At 38.5% G+C, this 20,323-nt stretch overlaps 1 long non-coding RNA gene across 1 annotated transcript in view; it reads left to right on the top strand.

Annotated features, from left to right (window-relative positions):
* The window catches only part of LOC103347854 (arginyl-tRNA--protein transferase 1), a 323,705-nt gene extending 304,220 nt beyond the window's left edge, over nt 1-19,485 (top strand). The window contains exon 7 of the long non-coding RNA XR_011389658.1: nt 10,871-19,485. This is a non-coding gene — a long non-coding RNA (arginyl-tRNA--protein transferase 1). The remainder of the gene's footprint in view (nt 1-10,870) is intronic.
* The last annotated feature ends 838 nt before the right edge of the window (nt 19,486-20,323 follow it).

The raw sequence follows: 20,323 nt of genomic DNA, 5'->3' as shown, positions 1-20,323 counted from the left end.
CAAAGCCCAAGGGAACTTTCTTCTACCCCCAGATCAGTGCTTGCGGACAGTGTCTCTAGACTCAGCCTGACAGGACCCAAGCTACAAAGGACAGGCTAATTTTGGTGTGTATCACTGCCCACTTCACATGGCCCTGATGTTCACCTCTGAGACTTCAAAGGGCCCAAGGCCTGTGACACCCAAGTGTGATCCAATCTGGTACTAGTCTGGGCAGCCAAGAGTCTACCTTTAGCATCTTTCCTTCAAATTTGGGCAGAGAGCAAGGAACCACAGGACTCTGTCTTGTGACTCAGTGCTAGGCTGGTGAAGCCTGACATTGGGCAGTTCTTACAGTCTGTGTCCCTAAGCCAGTGCCAGTGGATGGAGTCCCTAGACATGCTCAATATCAGGAGGAAATCTGTGTTCTGCTGGGATGGACATGTTTTGGCATGTATTACCCTCAGCTTCATGTGGGCCTGGTGTGTCCTAGAGCCTGATGACTGTGAAATCCATATTGCATTTGCCTGGCTTGCAGAGGGGCTACCTCTATCACTCATACTCCCATCTTGGGCATACAGCAAAGAATCAAAGGGTTGTTTTGGGATTCAGTGTCAGGGCCGGTGCTGTGGCACAGTGGGTTAATGCCCTGGCCTGAAGCGCCAGCATCCAATATGGGTACCAGTTCTAGTCCCAGCTGCTCCTCTTCTGATCTAGCTCTCTGCTGTGGCCTGGGAAAGCAGTGGAAGATGGCCCAAGTCCTTGGGCCCCTGCTCCCATGTGGGAGACCCTGAAGAAGCTCCTGGCTCCTAGCTTCTTATTGCTGCAGCTCCAGCCATTGCAGCTAACTGGGGAGTGAACCAATGGATAGAAGACCTCTCTCTCTCTCTCTCTCTCTCTCTCTCTCTCTCTCTCTCTTTGCCTCTTCTCTCTCTGTGTAACTCTGACTTTCAGATTCCATGTCAAGCTGGTAAAACCTAACACTGAGTACATCCTAACAGTTCCTGTCTATAGTCCAATGCTTACAGATGGAGCTCTGGGCCTGCTTTGTGCCAAGTGAAGTTCTGTGGCCCCAGTTGATCAGTCCTGTGCTCTAAGCATAATCACCAGAGGCTACCTGGAGCAGCAGTGGTCAGTGAGTCTACACCAGCAGCAGAGAGAACATAGTAGAATAGACTTCCTAATACCCAGAAGAGCTGTAGGCTGTCAGTGTGATCTAGCATCAGGATGTTGGTCACCACAGGGGCTTGTAGAGACATACTGCACCTCTTTTAGAAGTTTGCCAAGACCATCTGTAACAGTACACTGAGAGTGGGTGTGGACAAATCTGAGCTTGAAGAGTATTATAGGACTCAAATGGTGAAAACACACCAGTACTCAACCTCTTAAAAACCTTGAGTTCATGCATCATCTAGAGCTAATACAACAGAAATGTCTGCAGGATCATAGAAAATAAACATGCTGCTTAGAATTTCTGGAAGGACAACTACAAACAAAAGCAGATTACTACAATTAATTCCTTCAATGTGCTGAAACATCTTCCACTAAGCATGGGACACATCCATTGAGCCATGGCTTTGATTAAGGAAGAAAATAAGAATTGAAATTGAGACCATATAAGAATTAAAATTTTGAAATGTTTAGATGAAAATTTCAAACTAGGTTTTTTAAGGAAACTCAACAAACTTCAGGAGAACAGAGAAATTATTTAATTCTTTAACAGAGAGACTAGACAGAGAGATAAAAATAACTAAAATAAATCAAACAGAACCCCTTAAATCAAAAAGTACACCAACCACTATTAAAACATGGTTAGGAGACCAGATCACACAGAAAAATCAGTGAGCTGTAAGATAGGGTATTTGAAAATACACAGTTGAGAAGAAAAAAAGCTAAAAGATTCCAGAGGGATGAAGAAAGCCTAGGGAAACTTTGGGACAGTATGAAATGTTTGAGTTTCTGGTGTTCATGAGTGGTTTGAGAATGCAAATGGGGTAGAAAGTGTATTCAAAGAGCTAAAAATAGAAAACATCTAAACCAACAATTTAACTACCAGGAACAGAAAGGGCAAAGGCCACCAGCCATATTCAATCCAATCAAGTCTACTGAAGACGTCTAAACAAATTCTCCATGGTGAAAGATAAAAGAGGACTTTCAAAGCTGCAAAAGAAAAGAAAGAAAATGTAAAATGGCTGCAGTTTACTGATAATACACTTCCTAACAGTAACCTTCCAGGCCAGGAGGAAGCTGAATGATACTTTCCTAGTACTGGAGAAGAATAGTACCAGCTAAGAATGCTGTACTGGCAAAGCTATCCCTCAAATATCAAAGAGAGATAAAGACATTCCAAAACAGGAGCTGGAAGAGTTTATCACCACTAGAGAAATGCTAAAGGGAGTTCTTCAAACTGCAAATGAGTAGGAAGAAGATCTCAGAAGGTAGAAAACTCACTTATAAGAATAAGTATATAAACAAATTCAAGATTCTGCAATATTTTAAACATGAAGCATAAAACATGCATGTCTTTATTGTGAAAACTAGAAGCAAAAACAAAATAATAACTATCAAAATATTAAGAGAGGCAATATAGAAAGAGGTAAACTAGAATCTCAAAAATTCAAAATGAGGAGAGAAATGGAGTGCAAGTGTGGAGTTCTTTATTAGTATTTATTATCTCATTTTTTTTGTTTCTTTTCTTTATAATTGGTGTTAAGCTCCAATGATTTCAAAATAGCTGATGTAACTCAAAAGCATTTTTGTAAGCTTCAAGGTAATCAGAAAGGAAATAGTCTATAATTGGTGTTCTAAAAATAATAAGCAAAGAATGAAAGCAGAATACTAGAGAAGCATCACAGAGCACAAAGGAAGATTTTCAGAGAGAAGAAGCAGCAGTAATGAACTACAAAAAATTCTGCAAAAAAGTCAAAATTACAGTAATAAGAAATTACCTGTCAATAATTACTTCAGTTTAAATGGATCAACTTTTCCTGCTAAAAAACAAGTGACTTAATGGATTTAAAATAAAAAATCAAGTGTATACCATTTAAAATGATAGTAAATATATACTGTTTATAAGAAAGTTATTTCATCTCTAAGAACACAAGTCAACTGAAAGTAAAAGAACATAATAAGATATTCCATGCAAGTAGAATTTAAAAGAGAGCAGGAATAGCTATGTTTCTATTAGATAAAATATTTCTTAAATCAAAAGCAGTAGCACGTCTTTTTGTTATGTAACAAAATGTTCAATCTGGCCAGAGGAAATAAAATTTATAAGTATAAATGTGCCTAATATCAGAACACCCGAATACATAAAGCCAATATTAATAGACATAAAGGAAGAGAGAGGGAGATATTCCATTGTAGTAAAAGTGGGGATTTCAGTAGCACACTCTGAGAAATGGGTAGATCTTCCAGCAGAAAATCAACCAATAAACAATGGAGTTAAATTTCACCCTGGATCAGGTGGACCCAACAGATGTCCACGCACCATCCTACACACAGGTGCAAAATACACATGCTTCTCAATGGCACCTGCAAAACAGAGCTGATGAAGATGCTTGAGCATGCTATTTTTTTGTTTTTGTTTACAGCTGAAGCTATGATTTTCAACCAGTTGAAGGGAAGATGATCTAATTCAATAATATTTGTCAAGTGTTGGAGCCGGCGCCGTGGCTCAATAGGCTAATCCTCCACCTTGCGGCGCCGGCACACCGGGTTCTAGTCCCGGTTGGGGCGCCGGATTCTGTCCCGGTTGCCCCTCTTCCAGGCCAGCTCTCTGCTATGGCCAGGGAGTGCAGTGGAGGATGGCCCAGGTGCTTGGGCCCTGCACCCCATGGGAGACCAGGAAAAGCACCTGGCTCCTGGCTCCTGCCAGGATCAGCGCGGTGCGCCGGCTGCAGCGGCGGCCATTGGAGGGTGAACCAACGGCAAAGGAAGACCTTTCTCTCTCTGTCTCTCTCTCTCACTGTCCACTCTGCCTGTCAAAAAAAAAAAAAAAAAAAAAAATATTTGTCAAGTGTTGGTTGTGTGCCAAACATTGTGCTTGATGCTAGGAATTAAGAAAATACCTGTGATTTCTATGGAAAGATAGATGTGTAGACTGATAACACAGTAGTTTTAAGAGTTGTTACTGAGGTGCAACAGGGTGTGAAAATAACACAAAGCAGAATATTTAACCCCAAGCTGGCCGTTCTTACACAGCTCTCTGAGTGAGTGGAATTAGCTAAATGGATACGAATATTTCATAAATTCCAAATCCCATGCCATAATTAAAAACAGTTTTGTGTGTTTAGAAGAAAGAATATCTCTATGGCAAGGGTAGAAAATGAGGGTAAAAAGACAAGGTAAATGTTCTCATGAATTCTAGACTTTATCCTAATGGCACTCTGGAGCCATTGGTTTTATGCCAAGCAAAGAGATAATGATATTGAAATTTCTCAATAAGACATCTTGATTATTGAAACATAACTCACATACAGAAAAGTACACATACACTAAAATTACAGCTCAATAAATAGCCTAAAGTGAACACTACTCAGACCAAGAAATTCAGCTAATACTTACATTCCAGAAGCTCTTTCAGTTACCAACTTGCTCTTCTCTCCAAAGGTAACCCCCATTCTGACTTCAAATGTTAAAAATTGCCTGCTTTCTAAGGCATTTTACAAACTGAATCATTCCTTATCCATTTGTATGTGTGTGATTCTTGCAGACCTTTTGTGTGTGTGTGTGTGTGTGTGTGTGTGCGAGATTCAATCTTTCGCTGTGGCACTGATGCTTGTTAATTTTCTTCCTAGTACTCCATCCCATAGTGACATTTCACCACAATCCACAACTGATTAAGCCTTCCAATTGCTGGCAGACATTAGCATTTTCCAGCCTGGTAGTGTTACAAATAATGCTGCTATGAAAATTACTTGACTGTGGGTCATGGAAATGTATTTCTGTTTGTTACAAATCTAAGAGTGGAATTGTTGGATCATTTTCAAATTCACTGTGTCTTGCCAAAGAGTTTCCAAAAGTCATTGTGTCAATTTGCATTGATATTTTCATTAGTAGTGCATAAGATTCTAATTCTTCACCATATAATATTGTCAGGGTGCCTGGGTGGGGTGTGTGTTTATATTTGAATTATGTAGTAGTATTCAATTGAAGTTTTAATTTTTAATTTTTTAATTCTTTGATCAGCAACAACCTTGAGCCATCTTTAAGATGCTCATTGATTGATTGGCTCTTTTCGTCAATAAAGTAACTGTTTAAATTTCTTGCCCATTTAAAAAAAATCCTTGTCTTCCTTTCCTTCTCAATTAATTAGCAATCTTTATTATGCAGTTAATATGGGAATTTTATCAATTGTATGTATTGTAAATTTAAGAGTCATATTGTTTTTATCATTTTCTATATCTTTGATGAAAGAAATGATTAACATCAATGTAGTCTGGTTTACCCATCTTCTTTGTGTCAGAGCATTTTATTTCCTGTTTGTGATTTCCATGCCACAAGGTCAAAAAGATAATGTTATCTTGACCTTTCACATATATAGCATCCATTCCAATTTATTTGTGTATATTGTGGAGTGGAGGGCATGCTTTTCTTTTCTTTTTTATTAACCTTTTAGGTTTCCCTTGTCCTGGTGTGGTTGACAGGAAGGCTCCCTTTCACCTCTACTTTATAGTGCGAGTTAATCTAAAGCAAGTGTCCGTTTCATGGGATTCTAGATGTGGACTATCTATCCAGTTGAGTTGGCCTTTTTGTCTCTGCTTGTACCAGTATCACACTTCCATAATTATTATAACAATAATTCTTGTTATGTTGAATTCCTGCTTTATTCTTGTCTATTTTTCATCTTTTGTATGTCTTTTAGTTTTAGGATCATCTTATTAATTCCTACCTCACCAAATACTTTTTAAGGATTCTGTTAGCATAGCATTGAAGCTGTGCACTAATTTGGAAACTCTTACAGTCCACAAATGTGATATTTCCCCTCCTTTATTCAGATAATCTTTACCTTCTCCTGGCAAAGTTTTATATTTTTCTGTTGCAAAGATTTTGCACATGTAATGTTTGATCTGTTCTTTGGTATTTTATGTTTTTTAATGCTATGATAAGTGATATTATTTTAAAGATGTAGTTTTAATTTGCCAGTACAAAGAATAGAACTGATATTTTTATTGACTTTTTATTCAGAACGATTGTAAAACTTCCTGATTCTCTAATTCTTGAATGGCTAGAATTTGGATATTCTACATGTGATCTTCAAATAATGATAATTTTACTTCTTTTCGTTTAAATTATAAACAGGCTTTTGTTTTCACATTATAACGCTGGCTAGGGAGACTTGTACAGTGACATTGACTATCTTTGTCATATAGCCAGAATCTGAAGAAATCTTAAACATGGTCACTCTAAACTTTTAGCAGCAATCTATCAGATTGATGTTAGTGTTTTCCCCTTTATTTCTACTTTGTTAACAGCTTTTGTGATTACTGGATATCAAATTTTGTAAAATACTTTCCCATTAACTATTAAGAAGATTTTTCTGTTAATGTGGCAAATCTATCAATTACCTTTAAAAACATAAAATCAGCTTTTCATTCCTCAATAAGAAAAACTAGGTCATGTTGTATCATTTTTTGTGTCACTGTGTTTGGTTTACTAATACTTTGTAAAATTCACACTTGTGTTAAAGAGTAGAATTATGCTGTAATTTTAATTTTCTTTTATTCTGATATCTTTTTTTTTTTTTTTTGACAGGCAGAGTTAGACAGAGAGAGAGAGAGACTGAGAGACTGAGAGAAAGATCTTCCTTCCATTGGTTCAACCCCAAAATGACTGCTACGGCTGGCACGCAGCGCCGATCGGAAGCCAGGAGCCAGGTGCTTCTCCTGGTCTCCCATGCAGGTGCAGGGCCCAAGCACTTGGGCCAACCTCCACTGCACTCCCGGGCCGCAGCAGAGAGCTGGCCTGGAAGAGGGGCAACCGGGACAGAATCCGGTGCCCCGACTGGGACTAGAACCCGGTGTGCTGGCGCTGCAGGCGGAGGAGTGAGCCGCGGCGCTGGCTTTTTTCTGATATCTTAAGGTTTTATATTCTGGCCTCATTAAACATTTTTTTTCATCCAAAATTTATTTATTTATTTGAAAGTCAAAGTTCCACAGAGAGAGAAGGAGAGGGAGAGACAGAGAGGCCTTCCATCCGCTGGTTTACTCCCCAGTTGGCCGCAACAGCAGGAACTGCGCTGATCCACAGCCAGGAGCCAGGAGCCAGGAGCCTCCTCTAGGTCTCCCATGTGGGTGCAGGTGCCCAAGGACCTGAGCCATATTCTACGTCTTTCCCAGGTCATAGCAGAGAGCTGGATCAGTAGTGGAGCGGCCGGAACATGAACTGGTGCCGACATGGGATGCCAGCACTGCAGGCAGTGACCCTACCTCCTCCGCCACAGTGCTGGCCCCCTCATTAAATATTTTAGGAATTGTCCTTTATTTTCATTCTGAAAGATGCTGTATATAATTAAATATTGGGAAGAATTTACCAGTGAAGTCACGTAATCTTGTACCATTTTTTTGTATTATATATGTGTAAATGTGTATGTAAGTGGGATGGGACTTTGGTAAGTTATGGATTTCATCATTTTAAGTAGTTAATAAGGAGACTGATGCGGTGGTGCAGTGGATTAAGTTGCTGCCTGTGACATGGGCATCCCATGTGAATGCCAGTTTGAGTCCCGGCTGCTCTGCTTCACAACCAGCTCTCTGCTAATATGCCTGTAGGACCCCAAAAGCGGTGTCCTCTTGTGACGACCCCAGAAACACAGACTCCAGACCAGACGATGCAATAGAACAGGAGGTAATTTTATTTCATTTGCGCAAATGGGCCCTCTACTGCTACAAGCAGCAAGCAAGCGAGAGGAGCCCCGAGCAGCTATATTCCACAGCTTTTAAAAGGCAAAACCACAAAATTAACATACTATAGACTGGCGTAAGTTCATTGGATAATTTTCAGTAGCGGGCCTTGTATGGCAGTCTAAAAGTGGTAATGTCGGTGGAAAAGTACTAGGTCAAAGGGATACATTAGGGGAGGGGGTTTCTAGGAGAGAGGAATAGGTTGCTACGTGCCTTGTAGCTTTCTTAGTTAACCTTGAGCAAGCGTAGGGAAGGGGCTTATCTACAAGGCAGGTGTTCTGTGTATCTCTGGTTAGTAGCTGACTGCTTTCTCTGTGAACCGGTTTACTCCCCATTTTCCAAGGCCGTCTCTGGAACGGTTTGTCTCAGGAGTTTTATTTTATTTTTTTTTTAAAAGGCTATTTTTATGGTGGCTCACAGCCGCTTCTTTCATGCCGAGGAAGATGACCCAAGTTCTTGGGCCACTGCCACCCATGTGGAAGGCTTGGGTAAAGCTCCTAGCTTCATGCTGCCCAGATTTGGCTGTTGTGGCCATTTGGGAAGTGAACCAGTAAATGAAACATCTTGCTCTCTCTCTCTCTTTCTCTCTGTCACTCTGCCTATCAAATAAATAAAAATAAATCTTAAAAAAATAGCTATTCAATTTTTTGTCTTATTCCATTTTGAAGAGTGTCTGATTTTCTGGGAATTTTTCCATTTTACTTCTAATTTCAACTTTGTCTCATTAAGCTAGTCATAATATAACATTTTTAAAAGCATTTGTTTATTTATTTGAAAGGCAAAGTAATGGAGAGAATGAGAGAAAGACAGAGATTGTTTTGCATGCTAGTTCACTTTTCCAAATTCCTGCAACAGGCAGGGCTCAGCCAGGGTAAGGCCAGGAGCCAGGAACTCTGTCGAGGTCTCCCATGTGGGTGAAGGGACCCAAGAATTTGGGATACCATCTGCGGACTCCCAGGTGCATCAGCAGGGGCTGAATCATAAGTGGAAGGCCAGAACTTGCACTCACTGCTATGGAATGCATGAGTCCCAAGTTCAGCCTAATCCGCAGTGATACAATGCCCACACCGTCATCCTTTTAAGATCAGTGGAATGTGCCAAATCTTTTTAGCTCTTGATGTTCATTACTTGATTGGGTCTCTGTCTCTGTAACTCTCTCCCCCTTCTCAGAGTCAGACTTCTTAATAAGCTAAGGGTTTTTCAACTATGTAATACTTTTCAAAGAAACAACTTTTATTCTTTGTCCTCTGTATTGTTTGTTTCTTTTCTCAACCTAATTATCTTTCTTACATTTTCTTGTATTTACTTTGCTGATTATTTTCTTCTTAAATTATTGATTGAAATGCATTTCTTGTTTTCTGATATGCAACATAGCTGCATATTTTTCCTTTTAAGTCTAGCTTTAGCTATAGTTGGCAAATTTCAATGTATCATATTTTTAATACCAGTTAAATATTTCATAATTTCTGTTATAATTTCCTCCTTCAGGAATTAATTATTTAGTAATAGATTACTATTTAATTTAAATAGCACATAGAGATTTTGCATCAGTTTTGTTATTGACCTATAATTGAATTCCACTATGATATGAGTATATGCTCTGTGTATTTTTATATACAAAGAATGTGTTTAGACTTGTTTTATGATTAAGATTCTTAATATATGATTATTTCTGACTTTCCTATGCTTTCTTCCTTAGCCTCTCTAGTCACTTCGTTCCTAGCCTAGCATCAGTTCCATTTATTTAATGGATTTACTACTACTTGTATGTGTACATGTGAATACATGTGTGTATCTGGCTCTGTGTGCATGTTCTGTGACTTTACCAGTGCTTTCTGTTCCTGTCATGGGTCTCTGAGCAAACAGACATTGAAACAATGTTTGGTGAATGAATGAACCAATGGGAAGTTCTAGAGGTGGTTAAAATCCTGGGTATAGACAAAAGATCTTAGAGCAACTCTGTGACATGCATAGGGATAAGCACTAGAATTCCAAAGTATAGGCAGTCAGAACACTCAAGGGCAATGTAGGCGACTGAGAGAGTGACTTGAGGGATAAAAGAGAAATTAGAACAGTCACATCCCATGTGTATTACAGGAGAAGAAAATGGCACAAGTCAGGAGTCAACTTCCCAAGTTGTGGGAAGGTCAAGAATGACAAAAGCTGATTCACGAGTGTTTGATTTGGGAAGGAGCATGGTAATAACAGGGGTGAAGACAGAGTAGGTGTTGTGGAAGCTAGACTTGTGCAGATTTAACATGGATGTGATATAGTTTATTTGTATATTATCTACATTTTTATATTATTAATAATAGAATTCTCATATTTCACTCTGAACTCTACATGGACTAGTTATTAAATTTGACAGCTGGAAAGGCCTTGGTTTACCTTTTCTTTTTGATAGAGATAGGGGCTGAAACCTGAAGTTGAAGGCACAAAACAGGACCCTCACACCTTATTTTCATCCCAATACTCTGGGACCAGTTATGTATAATTTTCCTGTTCTGAGAAGGAAGCACAACGTTAGACGCAGAGAAGGGCAAGGTTAGCCTCACAAAACACAGTAGCTTACTCTGTTGGGTTGTGTGGCATTTGAGTTTCTTTTTTTTTACATGAGCACTGCTCTCTAAGGGCCTTCTTAATAGCCTGTGCACTTGGAGGGATGGATATGCAGAGTTCATAGCATACTGGAAAGGTTAAGTTATCTAAATGCCAGTTGTTGACAAAGTAAAATGGAAAACACAAATTGAATGACAAGGTAGAATATTGTGGTTGTGTTCTTGTCTCGGGTCAGAGAAAAACATTAAAAAAAAATAATCAAAGTTGCCAGGTGGCGGCACAGGGGTTCTGAGTTTTGGGTGTGATTTGAACTAGAGGGAAAGAAAATGATGTTTGGTGGGTACTTGTTCTATTGAGCACTTTAAGAATGCAAGTAACTTAGTCCTTGCAAGTCTTGGAGTACACATTATAGTGATTATCTTTTTTTCCAGGATCCAGAGAGATTGCGGTAGTTTGTTTAAGACCTCATAGCAGGTAAGCACAGTCCTGGAATGTGAGCATGCTGAGCCTGCCCCTCCAGACTGCCTCTCATCCACTGCGTCACAGGCAGGCAGGGAAAGGAAGCTGGGTTTTCCTTACTGGAACCTGTAGAGCCGTGAGATCTGTGTTCACATAGAGCAGCAAGCTCTGTGCTTGTGTTTGCCGTGGACACACTGTAGCCTTGTGCACAACTACTTTGAGAAACTGTGCAAGTCTCCTCTCATTCCGGGTAGTTTGTAATTTAAATCAATATGCTGCATGCTTGAAAAGTCTTACAAGACAGACAGTTAAGCTCCATTTAATTCTACTTTGCCATTATGTCCCAAATTTACCTAACCATGTCATGTCTGCTTTTCTTATGAAATCTATTACTTTAAGCTGATTTTGTGTCTTATGGAGGTTAGTGAAAAATGGTGCTCCACACTGGTTGGTGTTACAATCAACCTAAGGGCATTTAATGAACAGCAAAGATAAATTTCAGCCAGGTTTTTATAAGGGCTTTACTGCTGGTGACTTGATATGCACCTCTTGCACAGTTCAGGAAATAGGAGTAATAATATGCCTGGGATATTTTCTAATTTGCTTTACTGGAGTCATCAAGCCTTGGGGCCAAACACATAATAAATGGTTAGAATTCCATAATTTTGAAAGACTGCTTTAAAACACGACAGGAGGGAACCTATGAAACCAGCTTTGATATCTGAAATTCACACATGTACGCCTGGAAATAGAACTTTGGAGGTAGAATTGAGATTACCATTCATGTCTGGTTCCTGGTTTGCATGCTGGGTGGCATTAAGTATCATTGTGCATAATCTTTAATAGCAAATCCGACTTTGTTGAAAAATTTCACACTGGGGATGAGAGGGATTTAACTTTAAAAACAGATGAGCAGGGAAACCTGACTTGCTATGGTGGGAAAGTGTTGTTATTTCCAGAACCCCTGCAAACACCCTGTTCCTTGAATTACCTAAAAACAATTTAAATTCAATCAGATAATGTGATGAAGTGTTTGGTGAGCTGTGGCTAACTCCTGCTTACATCCAATTGGGTTTTGAACGTGATCTGCTTAAAGGAGGATTGTGTGACTGCGTGAAACGTTTTTGAAGAGGAAGGGCAGAGTATTGTTGTATATGTCTGCACCTAATATCACTTAGTTATTATCTTTCTTGTGGTTTCTTTCTACTTGTGTATGAAGATACTTCAAAAAGTTTGTGGAAAAATGTATAGTATGAAAAATCTTCGTATGGATTTCAATTGTTTTTGCAACAAAATAAATGCTTTCTTAAATTTCATTTCCCACAAACTTTCTGAAGCCCCTCATATTTCCAATGTTCTACTATCGCTCTCCACCAAAGAATCACAATTTGAATAATGTGCTTAACTGGGAAAGAGAGTGAGAGCAAGAGAAACAGAAAGGGGGCAGGAGAGAAATTTGGAGGTGGGAGGTGGTACTCCAGAATTAAAGCTATATTTCAGAAAGGGCAGACATTAAAGAGTAAATAGTATATGGGTTAGGAGAAGCAATAAACAGTTTATTCATTTTGGTTTTTTATTTGTTTGTAGTAACTGGTTTCAGTTGCATATTAAAGTTGTGTGTAAAATTATGACACCCCACCTGGGTACTCAGAATATGGACTTAAATCTATACATGATAAGATTTGCCTAAAATACTTAGCTTAAATATCATTAAGTGTATTTTCATCTCTTTTGTTTTTATATATGTTTGCATGTTTCTATTACATAAACATTAAAATTTATTACATGAATTAGATTTTTATAAAGACTGGCTGATTTAAACAGGCTAAGTGATAGCTAGAGAAGAGAAGAGGGAGGGGAGAGGTATCTTACTCATGCTGGTTCACTCTCCTCATGTCTGTAACACTTGGGTTGGCCCTGGGGCTGGGTCTGGCTAAAGTCAGGAGTCCGGAACTCCATCCATAATTTCCCACATTGATGATGGGAACCCAGGTACTTCACAAGTATGTTAGCAGGAAGCTGAATCAGAAGTGGAGTAGCTGGAACTCAAACCTGCACTCTGATATGGGATGTGGGCCTCTCAAGCAGTGGCTTAGCCCACTGTGACACAATACCTACCCAAATGGATTACTTTATAAGGGTTCAAACTTTCAGTTATTTTATAAGTGGACAGAAAAACTTCATATAGAGGCAGGAAACATCTCCAAAGAATAATGTATTGCAACAGAACAAGAGAAAATACATTGATTTCCGTTTGTGGTTAATAGGATTTACCTGAGACTTCTTAAAATTTTTAATTGCTTTAAAATATTTATTTGTTTATTTATTTGAAAGGCAGAGTTACAGAGAGGCAGAGACAGAAAGAGAGACAAAGAGAGAGAGAAAGGGAGGTCTTCCATCTGCTGATTCACTCCCCAGATGGAAGCAACCACAGGAGCTGAGCCAATCTGAAGCCAGGAGCTAGAGGCATCTTTTGGGTCTCCCGTGTGGGTGCAGGGCCTAAGGACTTGAGCCATCTTCTACTGCTTTCCCAGGCCAGAGCAGAGCGCTGGATCGGAAGAGGAGCAGCTGGGACTCAAACCTGTGCCCATATGAGATGCCAGAATTGTAGGCAGTGGCTTTATCCTCTACGCCACAGCACTGGCCCCCAAAATTTTTAGTTTTTAACAGGTTCATTATAGTTCATAGATATAATCCCAATATAATAATGTTTCCTTCACCCTTATTTCCTCCCCCCTCCCTCTCTCTCATCCTCCCTCCCTCTCTCTGCTTTCCCAATTTTCTCTAAATCTTTACAAAGGAGCAAAAAAAAAAAAAAAAAGATAAATAGTTGCAGAATATATACTTGGGCATACAATTGTATTCATAGTCTGTCATAGTGTGGAAGGTAATATTTTTTTCAATAAAGGGATCATATCTGAAAGTAAGTTAGCCGTAAACCGCTGGGTTCTCCATCTTGTTTCCTTGACTTTTCCCTCCTAGCTCAGATGGCTTGTCCACACAAATGCCTGAGATATTTAAGGATTAGTTTTTCTCAGTAGCATCACTGCGATATGGGAAATGGGATGGGCATAACTTTTTCTTAACCTGGTTGATACAGGGCTTGACAAATTAAGATAATTTTCGCAGCTTTTGAGCTCGGGAGGGAAGGTTCCGTGGTTGAACTGGGAGCTATGTAAAGAGGGGGTGTGTTTGTTTTATTCTTCTTTTGTCCCAATCCACTTGATAGTAACAGGGTGGCCCATGAATAATGAGGTATGCAGAGAGAGAATTGCCAAGAAAATGCATGCATTTAAGTTTCATACTTCTACATTACTTTTACTGATCATCTTAATGCTGTTTTTTAAGGGATAATAGAAATGTTAACAGGTAAATCTTCGCTGCTTAATTTCAGTGATAGAATGAGGACTGCAAACAGATGAGACCACTTCCTAAGGCCCTTCAGTGCAGAACAAAGTCTTTGCAGGTCACTTCAGATCTTTTAACCTCAACTTTTCAGAACATCATAACAATCATTACAGTGCATAGTTGAGTTATGGCATTATTCTTTGGGAGTTAAACTTTCCAATATATGGGAGCATGACTTAGCATCTGTGTGACTTACTGGACCACAGACAATGGAGCAAAACTTTGTTTCATGTTCATGGTAGTATAATAAAAAGTAATAATAGCAGAGTATATACTTGGGCAACCTATTGTTGTATTCATAGTCTGTAATAAGTGTGGATGGTAATATTTTTTCAACAAATGGATCAATAGAGTCCTCTGAAAACATATCCATAAGCTGCTGAGTTCGCCACCTTGTTTCCTTGACTTTTCCCTCCTAGCTCAAATCTCTTGTCCACACAAATGACTTTGAAGTCAATACTTTTAGTTCTGCTCTGTTTTAGAAACATTGAGTACATTGGGCTTTTCATTAACAAAGTAGATTACAAAATATAATAAAGTGGTATCACTAGCTTTTGATCATCTGCAGAATCAAAGCTCTAGACACTGAGCTGGAACCTAAGAAATTTATCACCTACCTCCTTTTATAAATCCCATAACAATGTCCTGTCATACGAAAATGCATTATCATTTTATACATGAAGGAACATTTGCAAAACTAAGATAATCTTCTCCCAAATAGGTAACTGGTAATTATTGGATCATCTGGGTTTTGAATGCAGCTCTGAGAGTCTGTGCTATGCTATTTCTATTATACTGTGCTTATTTCCCATAGCCACTTTGAAAATAATCTATAGGAATCAATCATTTTATTCAACCCACAGAAAGTATTTAATCATAATGCATGTAATTACAACATTATCATAACAAATTTAATGAATAAACAAAATTTCCATATAATATAAACAGTACTTGTTCTATTCTGCTTGTGAAAATTTAATGAGTTATAAATCTAAACACAACTGAAGGCTAAGGAATATTAATTTCTACAAGGTAGTATGGAAATGTTTTAAACATTGTTTGTCTATGCCATAGAATTAACATGGACTAGCCCTGTAGATAAGCACCATTGTACTAGTCTAGACATTTTAGGCCTAGCTGTATTTATCTGCTTACTTTCCTGAATATGAATCCCCCAATTGCATATTTTTGAAAACTGGACTCCTTCTTCACGGTTGAGCTCCAAGCTCCCATGCTAGGTGCAAGATGGACAAATAGTCTGTGGTCTGTCATCTTGTAGTTTACTGTCTAAGAGAAATGCAGATATTAAATCAACATTGTGTGCTATTTGTGTGCATGCATCTATATATCTATGCATACATTTTCATACATATACACTTGTATATGTGAGTATGCTCACTTATATGTGTATATATTTGTATACATACACACATATGCATATTTGCAAAGCCATGACTGAAGAATGCATACAAACATACATGACTGTAGAATGCATATATCCATGACTAAAGAATGCATGAATATATGTATGACTAGAAACACATAATCCATGACTAAATAATGCAGGCATACACACACGGTGAAACAAATGTATGCATATATCCATTACAAAGAATGCATAATGCATCCACAATTAAAGAATGCATGTAATATGTATATATATAGTGAGTGACTTTGCATTAATAAATAAATTGGATATAAAGTGTGACTGTAAAACATTCACATGATGATTTCATACAGAGCCTAGAGAGTCAGGAGAAGAAGAAAAAAATGCAAAAAAAAAAAAAAAGAAAATTCTAATGAATTAACTCAGTCACAAGACACAGAGGAGATGCTGAGCTCTGGTGAACTATCACATTCAGTGAGAGTTCATGTAGAACCTAAGCCAGGCAAAAGGAGTAACTCTCCATGTTGAAAAGCACAGGAAATCCAGAAGGAAAGGAAAAGATTAAAACTCATGCAGCGAAGCCCTGCTGGAGAGGGATTCCAGGCTCAAGGCCAGCCACCATCTCTGTTCCCATCAAAGATCAAATCCAGCCAGCCCAAATCACTTGACGAGTTAACTTTTGAATCTTTTCCAGAGAATGTATCACAGAAATTAGAGGTGAGGGTAGTGAGGTCATCTCCAGCAAGTTCTCAGTTGAAAGCCACATTTCAGGAGTCTGAGCAGGACGAGGAATGTTGCCGGATGGTTATCCACAAGGACGCACCTGATAAGCCAAGTGTGAGCCAGTTCAGAAGGTTCTGCAGGTCACCCTGGAGGCAGAGAGTGCCCTCGATGGACCAGACTGTGGTTATGGTGCCTTTCACCAGCAGCACTGGTTGGATGGAAAGATCGTAGCTGTGAAGAGGACTGAAATTCTTCCATCCTGGGACTCATCTGTGCATTTGTACTGGGACATGAGTATTCCCCTGTCCTTGGATGTCTAATCTACACTGAGACATTGCTCCCACCAGCCAGCTCCATGGGAAGGCATCCCAGCTCAGCTAGTGTTACACGGGTTTCTATATCCATTCCCGTCCCAAGATGAAGTATAAGGGTCAGTATAGACCTCTGACTTGTTGTGTCCTGTGGCAATGTATTTATGAGAATCTCGTGGTTAATATAAGGATTTTAAAAAGTGTGTTATGATGTAGTCTTATAATCAAGGTTTGCCATTTTGGAAGTTTGTTTCTGGAGCAAGATATACTAAACTTCTCTCTTGTTGAGATTTTGGAAAGTAAAATTAAGATGTTGATCTAAGTAATATAATAAAAACTCTGTAATATAGACATTAACTAAAGAATACATGCATACATCTGTTGCTAAAATATGTGGACACATGTATACATGCGTGGCTAAAGAATGCATACATAAATGTTCCTTTTTCTTCCATTTGTCAGTTAGTGACAGTCAATCCAGACTGAGTCCTTTGTCTATGTGGGCACATTTCTGCTCAGTTTACACGGGAACTAAGCGCAGCATTTGTTGCCATCTCTCGTCTCAGAGGGTATTCCAGTGCTTCTTTGCTCTACTGACTGACAGGTCAGGAAAAGTATATATTCTAATCAGACTGTTGTTCGTTGTCAGACATCGATTGGGGATTGTATTTTTTGTTTTGATCTGTTAATAAAGATTATACCTTCCAGTAGAAGCAGGAAACGATTTTCTGCTATCTGAAGACATGCAGTCTATATATTCTGAATGAATGAAGCTTTCTTTGCAGCCTTCTCATTACAGATTGTCTTGTATAATTTAGATTAATCCTAGCCCATCTGGATTGATCACATTCTTATTCTCAAAATTACCTAGATCGTGATAGGGAAACTTGGCCAATGTAATAAATAAATTAGCTAAACACAAATAATGTTACATATTTGGGTTAGAGGCAGAACATATTGACCTGTCAGCATTATTTGGGATTAATAATTAGATTTACAATTTGTACGTGCTTTTCATGGGGTCTAGGGGTTTCTTTTTCTAAAAAAAATTATTTGAGATGCAGACACGTCATATTATATGTATTTTTTAAAATAAGTTGAGAGAGAGAGAGCGAGCGAGAGAGAGAGAATGCTCCAACTTGCTTGCTTACTCTCTAAATGCCTGCAATGGGCTGTGGCTGGGCTGAGCTGGGCTAGGCTAGGCTGAAGCCAGATAGAGAAACTCAATCCAATTTTCCCATGTGGATAGCAGAGACTCAAATGCTTGAACCATCCCTGATAGCTCCCATGATCCACATTAGCAGGAAGCTGGAGTGAGGAACTAGAACCAGATATTGAGCCCGTGTACCTAATACAGGGTGTAGAGGTCTTAATGGGTGCCTTAACCACTAGGCTAAATGCCCTACCCAACTCTGGGGGTTTCAATGATTATGGATGGTGCTTTATCATAAGAAAAATATATGTATACATTGTCTTTGCCCTGGGTTTCTGGTCTGGAACTTCTAAAAGTCTTGGAGTTTCCTGAGTTATAAGAATGACTTACATGGTAATGAGATGACTCTTGCTTGAGGCCCCCAAGATAGCTTTAGAATAGGGGCTGAATAGCGGGGTAGTAAACCACGTGGCTTGAGGATTGGAACTTTCAGCCCCATCCCAGCCTCCATAGAAGGGAGAAGGGTTGGAGCCTGGACTATGAACAAAGAGATTCTGAGAGCTTCCAGCTGAACATATTGACACATTGGAAGCCTGGGAAAACCACATGGAAGTTCTGCACCCAACTCCCATATATTGTACTGCACGTCTCACCTATTTGTCTGTTCCTTAGTTAAATTTTTATAATAAATCTTTAATAGTAACTGTATAGAACCTTTGGAGGTTTTCTGAGTCACTCCAGGCAGTTATTCAAACTGATTGGAGTCGTGGTTACTCCCAAATTTGTAGTCAGCTGGGAAGAGTGTGGGTAAAATGGATACCCTGTTTATAGTTGATATTTAAAGTCAGGATTGTACCCTTCACCCATGAGCTTTTCACTAATTCTGAAAGCTGCAGAATTGGATTGAATTGTTGGACACCCAAATAAAGTTGGAGAATCGGTTGTTGATGTTGTAAAACATTCCACAGATGGTCACATAGGTGGAATGTGCCTCACATTGTGTCCCGGACCAGCTCCTTATAAAAGAACTCAGTATCCACTAATAATAATATTTAGGACTTCCTTGTGCCACAGGACTTTATAGGTCCTGTAAGTCCCAGATGTGAGAGGACAGGGATCAACTCATGACCTTGGGTCTCTTTCATCGTATGTTCTTCTCTTGCCATCGGTGTACTTATTATTCCGTGAGTACATTGTCTCTTCGACCTATGAATCTTTTCAGCAGTTGAACACTTGAGGTGATTAATACATTATTTATGCAGAATTTTACACCATTCTTCACTAGCATTCTCAGTCATTTTAGTAGACTAGTAGATGAAGGGACAATTCAGGCATTAAAAACTCATCTTGTCAAGGGAATAACCTCAATAGCTCCACATATTCAATTTTAATTGCTAATATTGGTAGCAGTGAAAAAAAATTGGCTTTTCCATGAAAATTTCCCTAAAAGAGTGAATTTCTCTAATAAAATTTGATACCTATAAAAAGAGTGAGGAATAAAAACAGTGTATATGTATTATTTTCAATCAGTCATTTGTATTTATTAGTCTCTCTAAAACTCATTTCATTACTAATTACTTTATACTTGTCTATTCATTTCATAAACTATTTTAATCACACACAAAATTTTGATATTCTCATAAATTCTTAATGGATTTTAGTCATATGATATATTTATCACATTCATTCATGTTCCTGTACAAGTGTAAAATCTACATTTGATTATTTCTCAAATTTTATGAATATACATAATTTTACCAGAACATTGATAATCTCATATACTAAATATTTTATGAAGGTTAATAATATATGTGTGCATAAGTAAATAGTGAAATGAAGTATTATCTTAGGACTTAAAAATACCACAATCAACCACAATTGCATTATTGTGATAGTTAAAACTAGAGTAAAATGAGTAAGTGCTTTATTTACTGGTAATGGAATAACATTGAAGAATAAGCAGTAATATATCATCAGTGATTAATTTTTCAAGTGCTTAATTTGAAGAATTAAATAAATCAGTTAATTCATGATGAAAAGTTTGTTTTTAGTGCTATACTTCAACACAACTGTTTCTGACGGTCTCATTCGAATTTTAGTGACTGTAGCCCAGGCAGGCTGTGCGTGGCAGATAAACTCAAGCAATCACTTTGCAACAAGCAATTTTATATTTTCAGACGTTCCATGGGCAATCTTCTCCTTTTGACAGACAGTCATTCTCTCCCATAATCACCCGCATATGATGAGAAATGAAGCAGCTGCCCAAGTTCTTATTACAACTGGAATGAAGAACTCCCCCAAAGCACTAAGTTAAAAGGAGAAAAGGGGGAAATCACACGGCCTTTTGTGAACTATTGGATTCCTTCCCCACTGGCTGTGATTTATCTACCTCCAGTCTTTGAAAAATGATATATTTGCATGTAATTTTTGGAGTCATAAATTA

This window comes from Oryctolagus cuniculus, chromosome 6, assembly GCF_964237555.1.
Source record: "Oryctolagus cuniculus chromosome 6, mOryCun1.1, whole genome shotgun sequence".
Lineage (NCBI taxonomy): Eukaryota > Metazoa > Chordata > Mammalia > Lagomorpha > Leporidae > Oryctolagus > Oryctolagus cuniculus.
This window is presented reverse-complemented; position numbering and strand designations above follow the sequence as displayed.